Source organism: Rattus norvegicus, chromosome 3 (assembly GCF_021556685.1).
Source record: "Rattus norvegicus strain SHRSP/BbbUtx chromosome 3, alternate assembly SHRSP_T2T, whole genome shotgun sequence".
NCBI lineage: Eukaryota > Metazoa > Chordata > Mammalia > Rodentia > Muridae > Rattus > Rattus norvegicus.
The window spans coordinates 98,794,054-98,815,972 of NC_141536.1; the positions used below are offsets into that span (position 1 = coordinate 98,794,054).

Below are 21,919 nucleotides of genomic sequence, written 5' to 3' on the forward strand. Positions count from 1 at the left end.
GAGTCTTGTATGATTTTGTCCTCTGTGGTGATCTATGAAATGTTTTAAGCATATGTATTTGTATATGCACATGTGCATATAATCATTTAGTTTTGTTTTATTTCTGAAACAGTTTTACTTTGTAGCCCAGGCTAGTCTGGAATTCACTATGCAGTCTAGGCTAGATTTGAATGTGAAGTTATTCTTTTGCCTTGGCCTTTCAATTATTGGTATTGTTGGTATAATTATGTTTTTTTTTTTCAGAATTCCATTTTTCTCAGACCAATTAGGAACCAATTTGTCCAATGTAGGTTTAATTTCTGCTTTTAAAATGTTTTTCTCTTGCTTTTTAAAGAAGCCCACCCTGAGTCCTATGCTTATGTTAGATTTTTCTTAGTCTAGACAGGAGCATGCTCAGAGGAAGCTTTCTCAAGAAATACCCCTGCTCAGAAGAAGCTCGCTCAGGAAATACTCCTGGTACATGAGTTATGGCAGTTATTCACAAAGGCCGGCCTTCACTGTGCCTCTTTATAGTTTTAAATAGGAAGAGTGAATTTTGAATTCGTCCTTTCTAATATGAGCTTGGATGCATTACAGGGAGGACTAAGTTACATCAAGATCCCATTGCTGGAAACATGAATATGTAGAAGGATGGAACGCAGTTTACATGGACAGACCCACGGCTCCAGCTGCATATGTAGCAGAGGATGGCCTTGTTGGGGCACTAATGGGAGGAGAAGCCCTCGGTCCTGCCAAGGCTGGACCCCTAGTGTAGGGAATGTTGGGGGGGGGAAGGGGCGGTGGTGGAGGAAGGGAACACCCTTATAGAAGAAGGGGAGGGGGGATGGGATAGGGGGTTTATGGACAGGTAACTGGGAAAGGGGATAACATTTGAAATGTAGATAAAAAAAATCCAATTAAAAAAACAGAAAAAGAAAATTATGCTACATATTCATTATAGAATTTTCCAACCACTAGAATAGAAATATTGCGAATCAAAGACTTCTCTTCTTAAGCAGCTTATCAAAGGTTTAAAAAAAAAAGAGGATGGAGCACTCTTTACTTGTAGATTTTGTCAAAGACTTTCATATTTCGGTTTCCCAGACATAGATCTAGAGCCCTGTGAGAAGACACGTAAGCATGCTGTGCTTTCAGAATGTCCCAAAGGAGAGAGTGTGCCAGCTGTGGTCCTTGAGGTCCCCGAGCTAAGATGAGCTAAGATGAGAAAGCTAAGCCTGCTGACCTAACAGAACAGGACGAGCACGTTAGAGTGCGCTGTGACGCGCGTCGCTGTGACTCGAGGTGTCTAAGGGAGGAGCTGGAGGATTTGCTTCACTCTGTTTCGTCTTCACCTTTCTCAAGTGTTGATCACATGGGCTTTCAGAGGCAGTGATTCATGAAATGGTCACCTTTCGGGATGGCAGCAGAGCGGCTTCTGGAGGAAACTCCTGGTCTCGTGTCAGTAGTTGAGCTTTTGTGTTTCCTTGAATTGGAGCTGTGTTGTTCAGGTTCTTTCTAACAAGCAAGGTAGGTGGGTTTTCTGAATGTCGAGAGGGAAGATGGGTACTATCCGCTCTATTCTCCTGAGAACCTGCTTGAGACCGTAGTTACCTTTTTCTGTACAGAGTATTAATCATATCATAACCGGTTGATACTGTTGTAACTATGAATTTAGGTATTGAATACATATTGATTACAATAATGGATTTCATTGGCGTTTTCCTATATACATATACATGTATTTTGATCACATTCACCACTGCACTGTCTTCTCCTGTCCCCTCTCCTCTCACTGATTATTTTTCCCAAATAGTTTTCCTCATACCTTTATTTCCTTCATTCTTTCCTTCTTTTCCCTGTGTGTATGTGTGTGTGTGTGTGTGTGTGTGTGTGAGAGAGAGAGAGAGAGAGAGAGAGAGAGAGAGAGAGAGAGAGAGCCGTAATGGGTTTAATTAGGATTGCTAAGAGGAGCAAGGGTGAAGGGTTATTTACAGGAACATGAATACTTTACAAGCTGCTGTATCACTAAGATGTTTTTCCCTCACTCAGCTGTCACTAACTACTCATAGATCCTCAGGGAAGAGTGGAGCCTCATGAACCCCGTCCCCACTAGCTCCCATCAACTACCTATAAGCATCCAGAGATGGATCTAACTTTTCGTTTGTTGTTTTGACACAAGGTCTAATATACACAGAACAGACCTGTACCTGACTAAGATCTAGCATGAGCTGCATGTTCTGATCCTCCAGCTTCTAAGCCTATGGAGTGTCTGGAATTCCAAGTGTGTCTAGGTGATGCTGGATTTGAAGCCCAGAGCTAAGCTGCCCCTCTACCCACTAGGCTACACTCACCAGCACCCCAAGTCTTCAGGGAATGATGAGGTCCCTTGAGAACCTCCCCTGTCCATGATAAGGCTTTGATGGATCAAGATCAATGCAATGGGTTGCAATGAGTTTGTAGAGGCAACAGCCATGTCATTTCTGAAAGACAGTGCTCCATAAGGGACATTCTATCCCTTCCTCCATTACATTCTCTCTGCCCTCTCTTCTGTGATGTTCTCTGGACCTGAAGGGGGTGATACAGATATCCGGTAAGGCTGAGCATTCAGCAGACACTTTTCCTCATTGCTTTGACTGGGCTAAGCATGTCTTTTCTGTGTAAGAAATGGCTGTTGGGAGTTGGTTTTCTTCTCAAGAGATCCTGTAATATTGTTTATTTTACCCCTGTTCATAGTAGATTATAACACAAGAGCCTTGCTCAGAAGTGGGAGGGGAGAACACAGAAAAGAGAGTAACCCATGATTGCATTACCTAGGGCATTTGATTCAAAAGTCAGTTGGCAATCTAAGACTAAAAAGATAGGCTTGTTTAAAAAATTCTCTTGGTACTTGCATTTGTTGGCAGTGAAGACAGTTGTATATTTATGGCTATAACAGGTCAGTCTGATTCTTAAAAACGTTTATGAGTATAAAGTTACAGGGAATTCATAATGTGTTTTTAGAATACCTTACAGAATAAAGGCCACTGGAGCTTTTCTTCCCATGTCTATTTACAGCTGCCCCGCAAAAGCATATGATGCCCGAAGAGGGCAACATGACAGAGAAAGCTTTGTAATAACTGCACAGGTATTGGCTGTCTGTCTGGAATAGTTTAAAATAAAATACAGTAGAATCAGAAGATCATTTATTACAATAAATCTTTTGGAAAATGGAGACAATTGGTTTGTCTCCAATTAGAAACTTAGAAACTGTGTTTTTGTGGTTCATGTACATGTTAAGGTGCACATTAGTGTGCATGTACAATATGCATGCATGCATGTGGGTGTTGTCAGTTGGATGTGGTCTGCTTTACTTTGAGACAGGTCTCTGAATGGCCTGGAGCTCATAGATTAAGCTGGGCTGTCTAGCCAGTAAGTCCCAGGGATTGTCCTCTGTGGCCTCTTCAGTGGCTTAGAAGTGGGTACCAGCTTTTTTTTTTTTAATGTGGGTGTAGGGATTGAATTAAGTTTTTTTACAGCAAGCACTTTACTGATTGAATCATCTCATCAGCCAGAGAAACTAGTTTTGAAATAGGATTCATTTCATAACAATTATGACAACTCCTTAGTGAATGGAGTAGTCCCGGAGAAGGCTGCTGAACAGAAATGAATAAAGTGTCATACAGCCAATAGGTCAAATATAATAATAAAAAATTTCTTTCCCATAGGATATCTGATATCTGCCCTTTTTTGACAATATTTCATGTAGCCCAGGAGCTTGGGCTTTACAGCCAAGGGTAACCATGAACTTCATATTCTTCCATTTGTATATTCCTAGTGCTGGGGTTCCAGGTGTGGGTCACCATGCCTGGCTGATGGGCTAGCGGCAGGTACTGGGGATTGAATGCAGGGCGCTGTGCATAGGCTAGCACTTACTCACTATATAACCCTGGCTGACTTGCTTTCCATGTATTGGAACTACCTAGTCCCCTCTTTTAAAGTTAATTTAATCTACTATAATGTGCTACAGTATTTAGTTACACTGAAGCTCAGGTTGCGTACTCAGGTTCTGTCTTTCTTTGATAGTCAGGTAAGTTAGGCCTGGAATCAGCTAAGGATATTACAGTGATGGGCAAACGATGAAAGGGTCCTGCTCATCAGAATTTCCAATGAAAGGGTCCCGCTTACTGGAATCTCCAGCCATTCTCTTGATTTCTCACATTGCATTCTGAAACATTTTATGGTGAAATCTCACTGCTTCATTTCCACGCTTGGCTTGGTTTCCTGATTACACATGATACAGTTTACTGAGACTTTGTTAATTTTATTTACTTCTGGCATATTTAACCCAACGCAAATTATAGTTGTCTAAAATAAACTCGTAATCTATTTGAATCCTAGGTTTTGGTTGCTTGATCATTGTTGAGGCAACAGAATAACCATGTGGCGTTCTGTACGTCTAGGCAATGCTGGTTTGCAGCCTGGATCCTCTTAGGATAGAAAATACTATTGATTCATATGAGGAATTGTGGGTTAGTCATTGGCAGTATCGGTTTGGACAACAGAAACATAAAATGTAGAGTACCTTTGTAAGTCCTCTAGATGGCAGAACAACTACGATGTATACACTTTAGGAACTGTCCAGGAGGAACAGGGGAGAGATGGCGAAAGCGGGGCTGTAACCTTTCTCTCTGAGAGAACTAGATTTGTATGCTTTCCACATCTATGTTTTCATCTAAGATCTTTCTTGAAGGAATGTAACTGCTAAAATATAGTATGACAACTTTCCAAATCTTGAACTGGGTACCCGGACATGAAACTACAGACTTGGTGAGGACCATGTGTCTAATCATTTCTTCACTGCAGCTAACTCTATTCCAGCACCCAGGGGTGAGTTCTGAAGCAATGCCAGCTTACGCTTGCCTTCAGTTCCGTCACAGCACAGGCTTTGCCACTGCCCTACTTACACAGAAACCACCACTGTTGGCATAGGCTTAACTGATGGGAAATCCTGAGGTTCTGGTGATGCTGTGACCCACAAACTCAGAAATATTTGATTTAGGTACTTGTCTTAGTTAGGGTTTCCATTGCTGTAAAGAGGCACCATGACCAAGGCCACTCTTATAAAGGACAACATTTAATTGGGGCTGGCTTACTGGTTCTGAAGTTCAGCCCATTATCATCAAGGCAGGAAGCATGGCAACATCAAGGCAGGCATGGTGCTGGAGGAGCTGAGAGTTCTATATCATGTTCCGAAGGTAAAAAGAAGACTAGTTTTTAGGCAGCTAGGAGGAGGGTCTCAAAGCCAACCCCCACAGTGACACACTTCCTCCCTCCAGCAAGGCCACACCTTCTCTAACCAGGATACACCTCCTAATAGTGTCACTCACTGGGCTAAACATCTACAAACCACCACAAAACTCGAGCAAAGTCTAAGGATTAAAGCAAAAAGGAAAATAAATGCAAGATTTTGAGGGTGTCATTGTCTCTGCTCTTACTATCTGATGGCTAATTTCACTGTCTCTTCAGTTTCTGTATTTTATTTCATTTCTTTTTATGTATGAATGCTTTGTGTGCATATGTGTTTGTACATGATATGTATACCTAGTGCCCTAGGAGGCCAGGAAAGGGATCACTGGCTTTCTGCCCATTTGAGACTGTTCTTGAGAATGTACCAGAACATATTTTCATTGAACACACCCACTGATTAACTAGTTCTGAACATACTTGAAAATAGACAACGAATGTGATTATTATTCTCCTGGCCCTCACCCCTGAGTAACGCAGAGTTTCATAGACACGACATATGTACATTTTCAGTGATCCTTGGCAAACTGTCATAGGAGAAGCAGTATCAACGTGCTAAGGAAGGTTTTACGCACAAATGGCTTTTCTGTAGATATTACAAGTTCCTCCCAAATTACTATACCTAGAAGTTTGTCCTTGTGACAATCTGTAAGAGATGAGAGATTGTTAGAGTGCCTTGATACAGCTAAGACTTTAACTGAGTTCCAGCCAGCTTTTCTGCATTATTCTTCCAGAAAGTTCAAGGTTTTCACTAGAGTAACTGAACTGGACATTGTCTTTTGCTTTGCTGTTCAAAGAGCTCAGAATTTGATGCTCCATTTCTACAGCAGTAAATAGGAAGGCTCGAGTGTTCTGACGACGTCGCCAGAATGACATTGCATGACAACTGTCAAAGCATTTTCCGATTGATCTGCATTCTTGAATTATTTGACTTCTATTTCATGTTATGTGAAAAATAGGGGCTGTCAGGATTGTCCAGCAAATGCTCAACAATACAGTAATTAATCAGTACATAGGAGCAGTTACATACTCTTACAGACCTCTCACATTCTGTCATCTCAAGCAAAAGGTAACCCATAAGTAGTGAGCTTGCCTTGCAGTCATGTGTGAGGATGTTAGTGCTTTGTATTGAGTACTTGTTTATGGTCTGAACTAGGAGGCTGTCACAGACCACTAGGACTTTGATTGCTATTAGTCTAAAGGGACTACATCTGTGTTTGTGGAAGAATTTTCTGGTCTGCATTGTCCTCGGAAGCTAACTGTAGTTACAAAGAGTGGCGATAAAAAGAGGGGAGATTGTTCATGTGAGCACATGTGTGTGTGAGCTCTTGTTTTTATTTCCTTTGTTAAGTTCTGACTTATATATAATTCCAGAGTTGTTTTTTGTTTCTTTGCGAGTTCATGTTGAAGGAGCTTATAGAACAAGTAGTTCTTGTGTTAACTAGATCCCTTCTTGCTGACATGCTACCATATTAATTACCCTGGGATCACTTCAGAATGTGTACTTGAGACTTGCATGTTGAGAGGCACTGTCCTTCCCATTTGGAGTATACAGAGAGCCTTTCTCAAGGCTTTTGAGCAGCATTGATGTCTCCAGTCGGACTGGGGTAGTCTTGCACCTGAGTCTTTTCTGACTCCTACTAATGCCCGGTCCTTAGTGGAAGTGCCTTCTCTTTCATTTTATCCTCATCTGTGACGTTAGGTAACAGAATGCTTGCACCCCCATGATGTCTCACATTATTAATGAGGTAAACTGTGAAGTGGTCCTTTAATCCTTCATAGTTGATGCTGCAAAGTGACAGGTGCTGTGAGAGGATTTTTCTTTCCCTAAGTCAGTTCCTGTCACGGGTCTCTGGTGTCTCAGTGGTCTGACTTGAAATGAGTGTGTTGTGTCTCTTCTACATCTAGCGCCCCTGAAAGGGTATAATCATGTGTGCTATCAGCCAATTCCCCAGTCATAGTTTGTGATGTCACAGACCAAAGACCATTTTCTCCCAGCAGGGACAAGATGGGGAGAGGGGACTGTCCATGATGATTCCATCCTTATTCACATCGGTTACTTCCTAAAGAAAATGAGCCACATGGCCCAGTCCTGCTCAAATCCCACTGAAATCCCAGTGACTTACACAGAGCATGGCATCCACCTTTATACTGTCTTAAAACTCTTTTAAAAAATTAAAGACTTAAAAGATATACAAATGTACATAAGCAGATACATACTTAAAGTAAGGTTTCTTGATATGATAAACACTGATACACTAAAGTGAATTTTACATATATTCAAATTAACAATAAAATGTGTTGCTTGTCATTTTAGGTAAAATGACCTTATTGTAAAGCCAGGTATGATATCAGAGACACTTAGTGGAAAAGCTTTACTTTGATTCATGTACCTATTTTTCTTGTAGTTTAAATAGGGATGCTAATAGTGTTTGGATGGTGTAAATGGTCAGAATCTAAGATATATGATAATGGATGTCACTAGTAAGGATATGATAGCCAAAATATTTACCCCATATCATGTTGAATCACAGAAACAATTATCAGTCATTGATTATTCTCCAAGATTCAAAAATCTCATCAATTGTACTCACTTTGAAACCCCTTACATGGTTGCTGCCAGGGTAGTTCAGTGTGCAAAAGCATTTGCCATGTAGGTAGCCTGGAAACCCTAGTTCAATCCCACATAAAGGTAGGAGATAGCCCACTACACAGAGTTTGCTCTGACCGCCACATGTGGTGTGGCTACTCCACCCCACCTCTCTCTTACACACACACACACACACACACACACACACACACACACACACACACACACTCTTTAAAAACTAAACTTGCTGGGTATAGTGGAGCATTTCCAGAGAAAGACAGATCTTGGAGTTCGAGACCAGCCTGGTCTACAGACCAAGATCCAGGACAGCCATGGCTATACAGAGAAACATTGTCTTAAAAATCAAAAACCAAAAAACCCCAAAAAACAAATAAGTAAACAGTAAAATGAAATTAGTAAAAAGCTCACCCATTAGTACCTGTGAGGTGCTGAAGCTCACAGCGTTTTAGTGCATCAGTAACTGTAGACTGTGGTGAGTTACTACAGTTGGAAGCTGTCACTGAGGCTGACAGCTTTCTGAATGGATTGTTATAGATGGGAGAGAAAGTTCACTGGGTCTAATGCTTCAGAGATTAACTTGGAAGTTTGCATTTGGTGTCTGTCTGCCTATCCGTTGTCATTGGAGGCTATGGAAGGAAGCAAAGTCCCTAAGAAGTGGGACAGGAATCTTCCGCAGAACAGTGAGTAAATACTAGGAACATTGTTTTACATCCCCTTCCATTCCAGTTATTAGAAGTAAAACAAGCACAGTGTTGTAAATCCCCCTTTCCTTGAGTTGTTTGAATTGTTTAATTATGATTGCTTTTATTGAATCCTTATATTTTATTGAATACTATGTGACATATTTTCTTTATATGCATTTTTAAAAAACATGTCAATCTGTAAAGCATGGTATGAAAAGGTGAAAACAACCTTTAGTGACTCAAGTAAGTCTTATATATTAGCGGGGGAGGCAATAAGCCAGCACTTCAGTTTAGCTGTTACGCAAATGAAACTTTGGAACTTATAGTCTTTCCCCTCCTGAAACACACTGGTGTAGTTTCAGTCAAGTCACTGCCTGTGTTGAAATGAGTGCTTTCCTCTGATACTGGAAATCGACAAGTGAGAGTGCATAGTGGCTTCATATGCAAAGGACAAGTGCCATTTAAGGTTGTCTGTGCAGTGTCTTGAAAAGAGTAAAGGAGGAGTGGTGGGTCTCACCTTCTGAATTAACAGCTGAAGACAGAAATCATTCAATGGGATGGAAACAATTTCCCTTCTTCCTATCACATTGTCCTGGGGATGGAGCTCACGCCCTGCGTAGGCCAGGAGAGAAGTCTGTCTACTGAGGAGCTGTCTCCCCAGTGCTCACATCTGTGTTGAGAACAATCACTTTGGATGGTTTTTCTTGGATTAGCCAATTTCTTTAGTTAGGTGTGGTGCGCTTTGGTTGTTTTTCTTATCTCCACCCTCCCAGGCTAATAGAAATATGCCTTTGTTTTAGGGCTTTTGCTAAGGTTTTTGACCCTAACTTCTCAGTTGAACTTATGACAATGACTTCATTCTAGTGAAGTTGTAGGGAGGGCATTAAAGTATCATCAGGTGGAGGAGGGCTGACAGTTCCTGTCTGTAGTTTCTACACAGAGTCTCTTCAGAAATCTCCTTCTGGAGTGAGTGCTAGGGCGTTTCTACAAGGCACTCACCCTTTAAAATTCTCTCATGGCCTTGCATTTTGAAGTTCAGGCCATCAGCTTTTGATGAGAACTTTGGAGGTTTAAGTGCACCAGACTTCATTTCGTTCTGTTCTTAAATGTTCCGTTGCTCTGCTACAGAACCATCCCTGCTGTCTTTGGGGTAAATTCACCCCGCCCTGGCAGTGTTCACTAGAGGTGTTTCCCTCGGTGTGGATGAGAATGACATCACAGTTTAGGGGTTTGTTTTGCTAAGGATTAAAGTCAGGCATTGAGCCTTTTAAAAACATTGACAGAAATGTTGCTAACCAGGCTGATGAATTCTTTCTTTCCCCCAGTTCTCTGGCAAGCTTGGTAAAGACTTCTGTGGGTGCCTCTTAGGCAGCATTCTGGATGCTTCTCATGCAGATTGCTTTCAAATTATAAAATAAAATTATAATTCTAAAAACAATGAAGATAAATTCAGTGAAAAATAGACGGGATTTGCAAGCCATGTTGTTGCAGAGCCGTCCAGCATGCAGCCTAAGTAGAAACAGGGGTTTACCTCAGAAGGTTTAAGTCTGCATAAGGCTTATGGCAGAACCACATGAAATTCAAATCACCGGCTCCCTCACTGAAATAACAGGTATCATCTCAGTAGTTATGCTATGAATCAATGTCATAAAATTGAGTCTTACCTGGCAGGAGTTGGTAGAAGCTCAGCGAGGAAGGGTAAACTCTCACTGGAAATGCCTCATCGACTTTGCTGTGGTGATCTCTTTCACCCATGTGTCTTATTTTTTGCAGCATCTCTGAGGCACGGTAATCCCGTGGCATTAGTTAGCACAGGTAGCAGCAAGGTGAAGATTCCATTCGGACAGGATTATGGAAATCAAAGGGTAAAATTTGTCTTTATCGGATAACAGCCATTGATCTGACCACAGAGCTCAGAACTTATTAAAAATTCATTGGTTATCTCAGCAGTGAGAAATCCTGATTGCTCTTGTAGATGTTTCAGCCTCTGGAAAAGTTCTGCTCACCTGTAATTTAGAGTCTCCAGCATCTCCAGATCACGCTGCTGTAACACTGTTGTGTGTTCCAGAAGCGTGGGTATTCTTTAACACCTTCTGCTTCCCTTGGCTTTTCCCTTATCAACTTTCCGTCCTTCAGTCTCCTGTCTGCAGAGGTTAAGCATTTCCTTTCTTTCCCGAGTGCTTCTGTTAATACATCGCTCCAGTGCACTGGTTTCTGAGTGGTGAGGGAAAAATCCAAAAGGAAGAACAGCTTTACCACATCCCAGACACTGAACGTGAATGAAGCGCTGATCGGCTCCGTTCAGACCAGACAGCCAAGTGGTGGGATGCTGCTTTCATACACAATGAGCCCATTAATTACTCCTCCTCATGGACAGCGGTGCGCCCTGGCAGGAAGAGAGGAAGGAGCAGAGGGGCGGATGCTGTTCACTAGGTGCTCTTCCGAGCAGCTTGCCACTGAGGAGGGAATCAGGAGAGGCTGCAGCTCTGGAGTGTGATCAGATAGACTAGGCAAGAGTTATTTTGACAGACAGTTAAATGACGTATTTTGGAAGGAAAAAAGAAAAAAAAAGAAAAAGAGCTTAGCAAGAGGTAGCTGGAGTGAGGCTCCTGCGTGCCGTACGAATGTACATCTCTCCTGCTCGTCCCTTTGGCTAGGAAGATTTCCCACCTGTGCTGTGCAGTATTTGCAGGGTCCTGTCCAGCTGAGTTATCACCATGTAGCTTTCTCCAGTGAAAGGGAGTTTTAAAAGGTCTTGGATAGAAAGCAAATACTGTGAGTTAAGGCAATGACAGGGAAAGGCATCTCTTTCCTTAATTAAAGATGCACGTGCTTTTATGCATCTTTAGGATATAAGTATTTTGTTGCTTTGGAAGAAAGCATTACAGATCACTTGATATTTATATCTTACATTTTAATGTAATGAATGGTCTTCAACCAGTTTTTTTAAAACTACATGAAATTCTGATCACCTATGTATAAAGTATAGATCTAAAAATGCCAGTTTCATAATTTTTGTTTTTAGTTGTTAAACCTGGCAGGGACCTTTCACCCACTCCTCAGTGGACCCTTTTAGGACTATGACTAGGTAGAAGGATATTTTTTTTTCTCTAGCACCTCACAAACTTTATTTACCTAAACATAAGCATTAATTAGAAATGTCAAATCTTGTAAATATTGTCCAATTTCAGTCTTACTAGAAATCCCTGAACTGGCCAGAAGGATATTTTAAAATGCTTTAATTATTGAACACTTCAAACTTGGACAAGGTGAAGGGAAACACAGGCTCCTATAGACCCATGTCCACGTTTCAGTAACTGCCAGTGTTTTCTCTTTATTGAAGTACTTTAAAGGAAATTTCATTTTTTTCTTTCTACTTAACTATATATAGTTTACAACCACACAAACACTCTTCCGATGCACATCTTACGAATTCTCTGCAGCCATCCATTGGCCAGTCTACTTGAAATTTCTTGTTCCTCAGAAGCTCTTGTTTTTCCATAGAATTTCTCAAGAGAGCATTCCAAGTGTACTTAGGTGTCAAGCATTAGAAGCTTAAAACCCGACCGGGATAACTACACATGAGAAAGAAGTAGTTTTGATTTCATAGCTATCTTCATGTAGGTTTGTAGCTTGAATATGCAAGTGAGCATATCTTTAGTATTTTCTTGAACTCTTTCCTACTTAACACTGAGGCCATAATACTAAAAAGAATTGTAATATCGGGGCATGGAGTGATGGCTCAGTAGTTAAGAGTACATATTGCTCTTCTGGAGGACCTGAGAACCCATGTTGGGCACCTTACAACCACCTGTAACTCCAGGTGTGGAGGATTCTAACCTCTGGGCACCATGTGCACCTGTACTTGTGAACCCACACGTACTCATACCCATGCAAGAATGCATAAACATAATTTCAAAAATAAATCTTTAAAGATAGGGCTGTTAGATTGGTTCATTGCTTTCTGTGTATTTTCTTGACTCTGTCTACAGTTTAAGGTTCTGTTCTGCTGTCTTGAGACATTTCTAGGGTCTGGGTAAATCCAGTCAAATATAGTTGCTGCCGAGTAACACCACTTTGCTTGTTTTCTTATCAAACACATAACACATAACTAATATTGCAAAGTTTCACCATTGGTACGGGACAGAGTTCCGTGAGACAAAGACCTAGCCAGTGAGGCTGTGGTGTTTCTGAGGACCTGTGACTAGGACACCACACACCTTTCTCATGTCTAGTGCTCATCCCTGTGTATTTTAGTTCTTACACTTGTAAGAATTTAAGACATTTGGCTGTCTGTTTAACTTCTCCAGGAATGCAAGAACATGAAATTTGAGAAAGCTGTGTGCTGCACCTCCTGTGTTGAAGTTTCCTCTCTTTCAGCTTCCCTTCTTTCATCTCACTTCATCTCTCCAAGTGGCTGGGTGGGTGAGAAATGAGAAGGTGAGATATGGGGAGCCATTTGAAAGAGCGTGGATGGAAGTTGTTTTCCCGTGCCTACCTGGGCTTAAAGCCAGTGCTGAGGGCTTCCAGTTATGGAATGCCCCTCTTGCAAGGTGTTCATAAATCATAGACAACATACTGCCAAGGCGTTTGCTCTGTTGTTACGGTATGGATGCTTAGTAACTCTGTGTAGTATTTTTACATGCTCTCCATTATGCCTTGTCTCTCAAGGCCTGTTAAATAAGTGTTGTATGTGTTATACACTTAAGTATGTTATACACACTTATACATGTGCCAGCCATTTCAAAAAAGGGCCAGGAAGTAGTGCTATGGCCATTATATATAGTTAAGTTAAAACAGAAAGGTAAGCCAAAATTCTTCTTTCCTCTTTCTAAGTGGTCTGTAATTATCCTTATCATTTATAACATGCAGCCAGTGTCAGGAAGGCATTTGTCCTGTTGGGGAAATTTGTGTAAAAATTTGGAAAGGAGGGACTGCATATGGAACAGTAATACTAGGGTATATACTTCAGGTCTAAGTTCCCACTCGATTTCAAATCATGACCTCCCAGTAGCCTGGCTATAACTGAATTAGAAGGAAAGCATTCATTTGATGATGTAGACAGTTCTAACCCCCAAAGAAGCTGCCTCCTTTTTACTCTGGGACCCTTGTCCATGAAATAGGGTACAGCTTACATTTAGGGTGTGTCTTCCTGCCCCAGTTAGCCTAGTTTAGATGATTCCTTATGTACACGCTCAGAGATTTGAGTACATGGCAGTTCTAAAACTTGTCAAGCTGACTATCAAAGCATTCCTGGTATTGATCTTGTTCATGGAAAACTATATCTACTTTTACTTTCTCTACTGTGCATAGTTCTCTTCCCAACTTGGAAGATGTTGGGGTCTGGTATGATCAAGACAGACAGTGGCTCCAAGAGTCCCCAACTGACTCCTTCTATTCCTTACTGGGAAAGAAGAGTGTTTCTGACGTACCACACTCCCGTTACCATTTTAAACAGCAGTTCTCCTCCAGCATGGCCACCAACCTGTCAAGCAAGGTATGAAATCTCTCTGAGACTCCGGATGACCTGCAGGTGATCTTGAGGGTTGAGAAGATGATGTGAATTTAAAGAGAAGGGAGGTTTCTTTCTCTCTTTTGTGCCTTGGATTTATAGAAGAATGTTAGTTGTTTTGTGGTTTTTTTTTCCTCTTTTTTTTTTTTTTCAAGAAGGGTTTCTCTGTGTAGCTCTGGCTATATTAGAACTCGTTCTATAGACCAGGTTGTTCTCTGCCTCCTGAGTGCTGGGATTAAAGGAGTGCACCACAACTGTCTAGCATTTCTTTTTAACTTTCTAGAATTGTGTATTCTGTTCCTTCATGATCTCTCAAATAGAAGTATGCTTTAAAATGCTACACATAGATCTTTTTCTCTTTTTCTTTCTCACAAATATATGTTTATGGAGTGTGCACACCTGTTGTATATTTGTGTTTGCCTGTGTGACACACATGGTGCACATGAATTGATTTGAATATGGAGACCCAATGCTGTTACCGGGTGTTTTCCTTCATTGTTCCCCATTATTCACGGAGGCAGGATCTCTCAGTTGACCCCAGAGCTAGCCAATATTGCTAGTTTAGATCACAGGCTAGCCAGGCCACTCTGGGAATGCCTTATTTCAAGTGCTGGAATTACAGGGAGCTGCTACACACTTCACATAATGTAGGCCCTGGGGATCCAAACTCTGGTCTTTACACTTCTTGGCAAGAGCTTTGCGTATGGAGTTAGGCATTCATCTTTCATTAGAAAATTTAAAATTGAATTAGGCATCCACCTTTCATTTAAAATTTAAAAGGTTTAAAAATTACAATAAAGTTGCCCATCAGGAAACAATTGCTTTCCTCCTATAGATCATATTTGAATGAACCAAGGGTATTTTTATCTTCAAATGCAGATTTCAGAAACACTTGAAGACTTCCTGAGGTATTTCTCTATCGGTGCATCTTGATTTCACTGCTCTAGACAGTGACCTTTTCCCTTCAGTGAACTGCAGACAACCACTAGAGGTCTCCAGGCCACACTTCAGGAACATCTGATTTTACAGGCTAGTAGAGTGGATATGGTCCAGGAAGCATTGGTTACTAAGGTTGGTCATTGAAGATTTATGAAGTATTCATTATGTTCCAGAACTGTACAGAGCTGATCATAGCTTTAAAAATGAGGTCTCTGCCCTTGTAGGGGATGTGTTCATAGAACCATGTGTGTCCCCAACTGTAGCAGGATGAAAAGTGTTGCATCCTGATTGCCAGGTCCTTGAGATTTGCAGATATGTCAGAGCCCCTAGAATATTTTCTAGCTCCTCATTCACAGTGAGGTCATTCCTAGCTACCAGCATTGGGATCCTGCTTATCAAAAGGAACCATTCTCTGTGCAGGGTTGTTTAGATGGGCTCTGGCTTTTGTTTTTCTTGGCAGCTGTATATATCTAATCTTTAGGGAATCTCTTTACACACACACACACACACACACACACACACACACACACACACACTTTGTGAGTAGATCTCATAGAAGTTTGCTGATTAAGTCTAGAGAATTTTTTGTTTGTTAGTGTCTTTGTCCCACTTGAGCCTCTGCTTTCATAGAATCTTTGAATCTTTGAAGATAGTGTGCTTCTCAGAGTATCTGTGTCCACTACCTGAAAAGCATGGAGTACAATGACTGTCATGTCGGGGCAAGTACTTACTAGACATCAGCAGTTGTCATTATTACAGAGATTACACGATACTGTCATCTCTGGAAGGCACTGCACAGAAGATTGTTTCTTCCTCCCGTTTCACACAGTAAGTGCTGGGGCCCCATCCTTTCTCATGTGGGTGCATAGCCTGCTCTCCTCAGTGCTGTGTGCTTCATTAGGAAGGGCACACTTGGTATAGTCAGCCAATGTAGTCATCACACTGTTTCATAAGATTTTTATATACATATTTTGAACTAATTTGTAATTGGCAGTTTCAAAACAAATTTTTTTTTATTTTTTTATTTTTTTTATTAACTTGATTATTTCTTATATACATTTCGAGTGTTATTCCCTTTCCCGGTTTCCGGGCAAACATCCCCCTCCCCCCTCCCCTTTCTTATCGGTGTTCCCCTCCCCACCCTCCGCCCATTGTCCCCCTCCCCCCAACAGTCTAGTTCACTGGGGGTTCAGTCTTAGCAGGACCCAGGGCTTCCCCTTCCACTGGTGCTCTTACTAGGATATTCATTGCTACCTATGAGGTCAGAGTCCAGGGTCAGTCCATGTATAGTCTTTAGGTAGTGGCTTAGTCCCTGGAAGCTCTGGTTGCTTGGCATTGTTGTACATATGGGGTCTCGAGCCCCTTCAAGCTCTTCCAGTTCTTTCTCTGATTCCTTCAACAGGGGTTCTATTCTCAGTTCAGTGGTTTGCTGCTGGCATTCGCCTCTGTATTTGCTGTATTCTGTCTGTGTCTCTCAGGAGCGATCCACATCCGGCTCCTGTCGGTCTGCACTTCTTTGCTTCATCCATCTTGTCTAATTGGGTGGCTGTATATGTATGGGCCACATGTGGGGCAGGCTCTGAATGGGTGTTACTTCAGTCTCTGTTTTAATCTTTGCCTCTCTCTTCCCTGTCAAGGGTATTCTTGTTCCCCTTTTAAAGAAGGCGTGAAACATTCACATTTTGATCATCTGTCTTGAGTTTCATTTGTTCTAGGCATCTAGGGTAATTCAAGCATTTGGGCTAATAGCCACTTATCAATGAGTGCATACCATGTATGTCTTTCTGTGATTGGGTTAGCTCACTCAGAATGATATTTTCCAGTTCCAACCATTTGCCTACGAATTTCATAAAGCCGTTGTTTTTGATAGCTGAGTAATATTCCATTGTGTAGATGTACCACATTTTATGTATCCATTCCTCTGTTGAAGGGCATCTGGGTTCTTTCCAGCTTCTGGCTATTATAAATAAGGCTGCGATGAACATAGTGGAGCACGTGTCTTTTTTATATGTTGGGGCATCTTTTGGGTATATGCCCAAGAGAGGTATAGCTGGATCCTCAGGCAGTTCAATGTCCAATTTTCTGAGGAACCTCCAGACTGATTTCCAGAACGGTTGTACCAGTCTGCAATCCCACCAACAATGGAGGAGTGTTCCTCTTTCTCCGCATCCTCGCCAGCATCTGCTGTCACCTGAGTTTTTGATCTTAGCCATTCTCACTGGTGTGAGGTGAAATCTCAGGGTTGTTTTGATTTTCATTTCCCTTATGACTAAAGATGTTGAACATTTCTTTAGGTGTTTCTCAGCCATTCGGCATTCCTCAGCTGTGAATTGTTTGTTTAGCTCTGAACCCCATTTTATAATAGGGTTATTTGTCTCCCTGCGGTCTAACTTCTTGAGGTCTTTGTATATTTTGGATATAAGGCCTCTATCTGTTGTAGGATTGGTAAAGATCTTTTCCCAATCTGTTGGTTGCCGTTTTGTCCTAACCACAGTGTCCTTTGCCTTACAGAAGCTTTGCAGTTTTATGAGATCCCATTTGTCGATTCTTGATCTTAGAGCATAAGCCATTGGTGTTTTGTTCAGGAAATTTTTTCCAGTGCCCATGTGTTCCAGATGCTTCCCTAGTTTTTCTTCTATTAGTTTGAGTGTGTCTGGTTTGATGTGGAGGTCCTTGATCCACTTGGACTTAAGCTTTGTACAGGGTGATAAGCATGGATCGATCTGCATTCTTCTACATATTGACCTCCAGTTGAACCAGCACCATTTGCTGTTTCAAAACAATTTTAAGGATGACTTTAGAAGGCAATCAGTCAAGAGTTTTATATAGTTAAGAGTTTATTTAAGTGTATTTAAGCCAAGAGATTTATAATATCATTTATAGAAATAAAATGATATAGAAAGCCTGGCAATTGGTTAGTCTCTTATAACAGGTTCTGCTGACAATCCTAAAAGTTATTGATTAGTCTCTTTGTAGATGATAGGTGGATCTATTTCTAAACATAGAGTCACTGTATATATACCAAATGGGCTACTATTTAGCTGTTAAAAAAGAACGAAATTCTATCATTTGTGGCAATATGGGTAGAACTAGAGATTATTATGTAAAATGAAATAAGCCACACTCAGGCAAGTATTATGTGGCCTCACTTGAGGGAGGACTCTAAAAGAAGCTGAGAGTAGAATGGTGGTTACCACAGGCATTGGGAACAGTGGTCACTGACAGTTCTGTAGGAGCAGTAGGGTCTGCTGTGCTATTGTGTGGTAATATAGCTATTGACTAATGAGCTGCACACTTCAACAGAGCCCAAGAGGGGACTCGGAGAGTTTTCATAATTAAAAAATGCCCGACAAACTCAACATATTTAGTATGATTCAGACATTATGTAACACATGCATGAGTGAAACATGTGACACATGGAACTGATTCCTGTAGGATCAGCGGAGCTCAGAGCTACATTGGTGATCCCTCATGAGTTGGGACACTTCATTTAATAAATTTTGTGAATTATTTGAAGAGCAAATGAGAGGGACTAACCCTAAGATTAGGTAGTATTACGTAAAGCCATTAGGGATACTTGGGTAGAAGTGAGAAATAGACACTTTAGAGTCATCATGAGTAAGTAGAAACAACCGTAATTATGGTGTGTGTGTGTGTGTGTGTGTGTGTGTGTGTGTATACAGCAGGGCTTCAAACTGGAGACTCAGTGACTTAATGTTTTTAAAGGATCTTTCTGAGCCTTAAGGGACATTAAGAAGTCAGCAGACTTCGTCCTCTTACAGTCTTCTGCCCCTGAACTTTAGGTGTAGGAGTTCTGTTGTAAATGTATCCACTGGTATCCATTGAGTAGTTGATCTCTGCATTTTGGCCAGGTTTTGTTTGTTTGTTTGTTTGTTTGTTGTTGTTTTCTTTCTGTAATGGACTCTACTGCAAAGAAGAGCTTTTTTGACCCAAGGTGTGAATTATACTTCCCGGTGGTATAAGAACAAGTTTAAAAATGCAATTAGGAGTTATGTTGACCTAGTGAAGTGGCCACAGTAGATTCTCTAAACTCCAGAAACTCACTGCCCTGGGTAGCTGGCCCTAGTTAGATGATTAGACAGTTGTTGGTTCCCACTGCTATCCAGCCTCTGGGGTATCTTGTTATGTTGATCATTGTTGTGGTTCATAGATTCCCCAGCTGTGTAGGGCAATTGGTTGGTTCCCTTTCTTGGCAGATTGTATCTCCTAGAAATGGCAGGGAAGTTACACCTATGATACTTCAACAATATGGCTTCCTAAGTTGTCACCTAAACAGTGATAACACTGATAGACATGTTTAATGAGGAAGGGGATTCTCTTGGGGGCCTCTTCATGTTCTGAGATTTATGCTCAAATATCTTTTAGTATTTCTAATGGCAGCCTGCAACAAAAATCTCTCTCTGACACAAACATCCGATCCCTCTTCTCAGCCCAAGTAGTGCAGTTGCCATAACAACCTGATGAGGGTGGCACGTCTGCTGCTGTGGTAGGGTTGTGTCCATCGCAATTTTCAGGGTTTTAAAATTCAGCATGACATTCACAGATGTGACAGAAATTCCATCCGTCCACTGATTTGATTTTTACTCAGTTAAAAGTCCGAAATCACCACCATGTTGAAAAGGATCCATGAGTTTAGTGTCTAGCATTGTGCTTTTGTGAATATATATTGTGAATATATATTTGTTTTCATTAGTAAATGATATAATTCACAGAGACTATAAAGTATAAAGTATAAAGGCTGAAGCTGATTTTCAGTGGTTTCTTATTTGGTAAAAGCAATTTATATTTTCTGTCATTCACAAACAGAATAATGGGTCTCATTGTGACATTTTCATATAAATATTTCATTTAACTTGGTGTGTTATCCATCTTCCTCTTCTAAGGCCCACCCGACTTCCTCTGCCTGCCTCCTGTTGGTCTCCTACCTCTCCCCTTCTGCTGCTTGTCTGATGTGTTCCACTATTTTCTTTTGTCTTTTCCCTTCCCCTAAGATATAGTCCTCCCAATTCAGGATCCTCCCCCACCCCCAGACATACAGACACACAGACACACACACAGACACGCACAGACACACACAGACACACAGACACACACACACACACACACACACAGACACACAGACAGACACACAGACACACGCACAGACACACACAGACACACACACACACACACTCTTACACACAACTTTGTCTACAGTACACATATAAAAGAAAACATGCAGTATTTTCCTGTTTTGAGTTTGGATTATTTTGCTTAACAATAATCTCAAGCTCCATCTATTTTTTTCCTGTAAATAGATTGATTTTAGTTTTCTTTACAGACTGAATAAAATTCTATTATTCTGCACTTACACCACAGTTTGACCAGTCACCTGTAGGACTTCATCTCAATTGGTCCATTTCCTGGCTATTGTGAACAGTGCAGCACAAACCACGGTTGAGAGACTATCTGGGTGGACTGCTCACATAGAGTCCTTAGGCTACGGCCCGGGAGAGTAAGAGATGAGCTCTGTGATTCTTCCTTTAGGAGTTGCCACACTGACTTCTGTGGTGACTGCACCAGTACATGTTCCCAGGTCCTGTGACGAGGGCTCTTCATTTGTTCTGGTTAGTTGTTACCAACTGCACACACACTGCAGTCCCCTGGGAAGAGGGAGGGAATCTCAGCTGAAGAAGCCATCAGATTGGCCTGTGGGCAGGGCTGGGGCATTTTCTTAATGACTGATGTGGGAGCATCCAGCCCACTATGCATTGTGCCACCCGTGGGCAGGTGGTCCTAGGTTGTACAAGCCACAGGGAGCACGGCAGTAAACAGTGTTCCTCCATGGTCTCTGCTTGAGTTCCTGTCCTGACTTCCCTCAGTGATAGATCGTGCCATGGAATCGTAAGAGAATTAAATCCTTTCCCTCCAAGATAGTTCGGTCAGTGTTTTATCACAGCAGCAGGAAAGCAAAGTGTAGGATACCCTCCACATTTGTCATTTGTTTTCTTTTTTTGTGCATGTGTGTCCATGTGTATGCAAAGTCAGCAGTAGGAATCTACTTTTGTTTGTATACAGAACCACCCAGTTTTCCTGGCACCATTCGTTAGAGGCTGTCCTGTCTCTTCAGTGTTTATTATTGCTGTTAGCTGGTACAACCGCCTAACTTTCCACAAAGGTGTCAAAAGCTTGTATTTTATTGCTGACAGAAACCCCCATTTCTGAGCAGGACTTTCCTTTTTTTAGCACGGGGAAATCAAGTCAAGGATCTGGAGACAGGGTGGTCTGAGAGCAGCTCACCTGGTGGGAATGCCTGGTCCTCAGACTGGGAAGTAAGCAGTGCTGGAACAGCAACATCAGCTTGCCTTCACCCGGATCTAAAGTCCCATCTCAGGATGGCGTGCCTTGTTGGGATTTGCATTTCTTTATGCATTTGCTGAGTATATGAGATGAGGTCTGAAGATATCCACAGTGTGATAGAAATTTCTTTATGTATGTCCAGACTCCACTGAAGTCCGCTTCTCCAGGGCAGTTACTGTGTTGAATCCATGTTTTCAGTGTTTGCACAGCAAGGTCAGAACCTCTGCTTCTAGTTTGCAGTCCTCCTTCCTGGCTTCTCAACCTTCTGTGCTGCCTTTTTTCAGTCCTTGACCTAGTGACCTGTAACCTGTTTAGTTTAGCTAAGGAGCAGCATGGGGGGGTGTGTGTGGTTAGGAATATCTCCCAGGCAGGGGGAGGAACAGCGGTGGCTTGCCTTAGTGCTTTGAGGGCTGTGGCTGTGGTGGTAAGAGAGACTTAAAGAGGCAACAGTGAGCCTAAAGATAGACTTGTGTTGGGCTTCCTGCTAGAACCTGGAACTTCCTTGAAATATGCATGAAAGAAAAGCTTAGTGCAGATAGCAATGCAGTTCCC

General features: G+C 41.6%; 2 protein-coding genes across 3 annotated transcripts in view; one reads left to right on the forward strand and one right to left on the reverse strand.

Moving 5' to 3' along the window:
* The window catches only part of Chrm5 (cholinergic receptor, muscarinic 5), a 52,341-nt gene extending 41,612 nt beyond the window's left edge, over window positions 1-10,729 (reverse strand). Inside the window, exon 1 of the mRNA NM_017362.5 lies at window positions 10,221-10,729. The gene's annotated coding sequence lies outside the window, so the exon portion shown is untranslated. The remainder of the gene's footprint in view (window positions 1-10,220) is intronic.
* The window catches only part of Aven (apoptosis and caspase activation inhibitor), a 132,777-nt gene that overhangs the window by 27,448 nt on the left and 83,410 nt on the right, over window positions 1-21,919 (forward strand). The gene's annotated exons all lie outside the window — the stretch shown is intronic.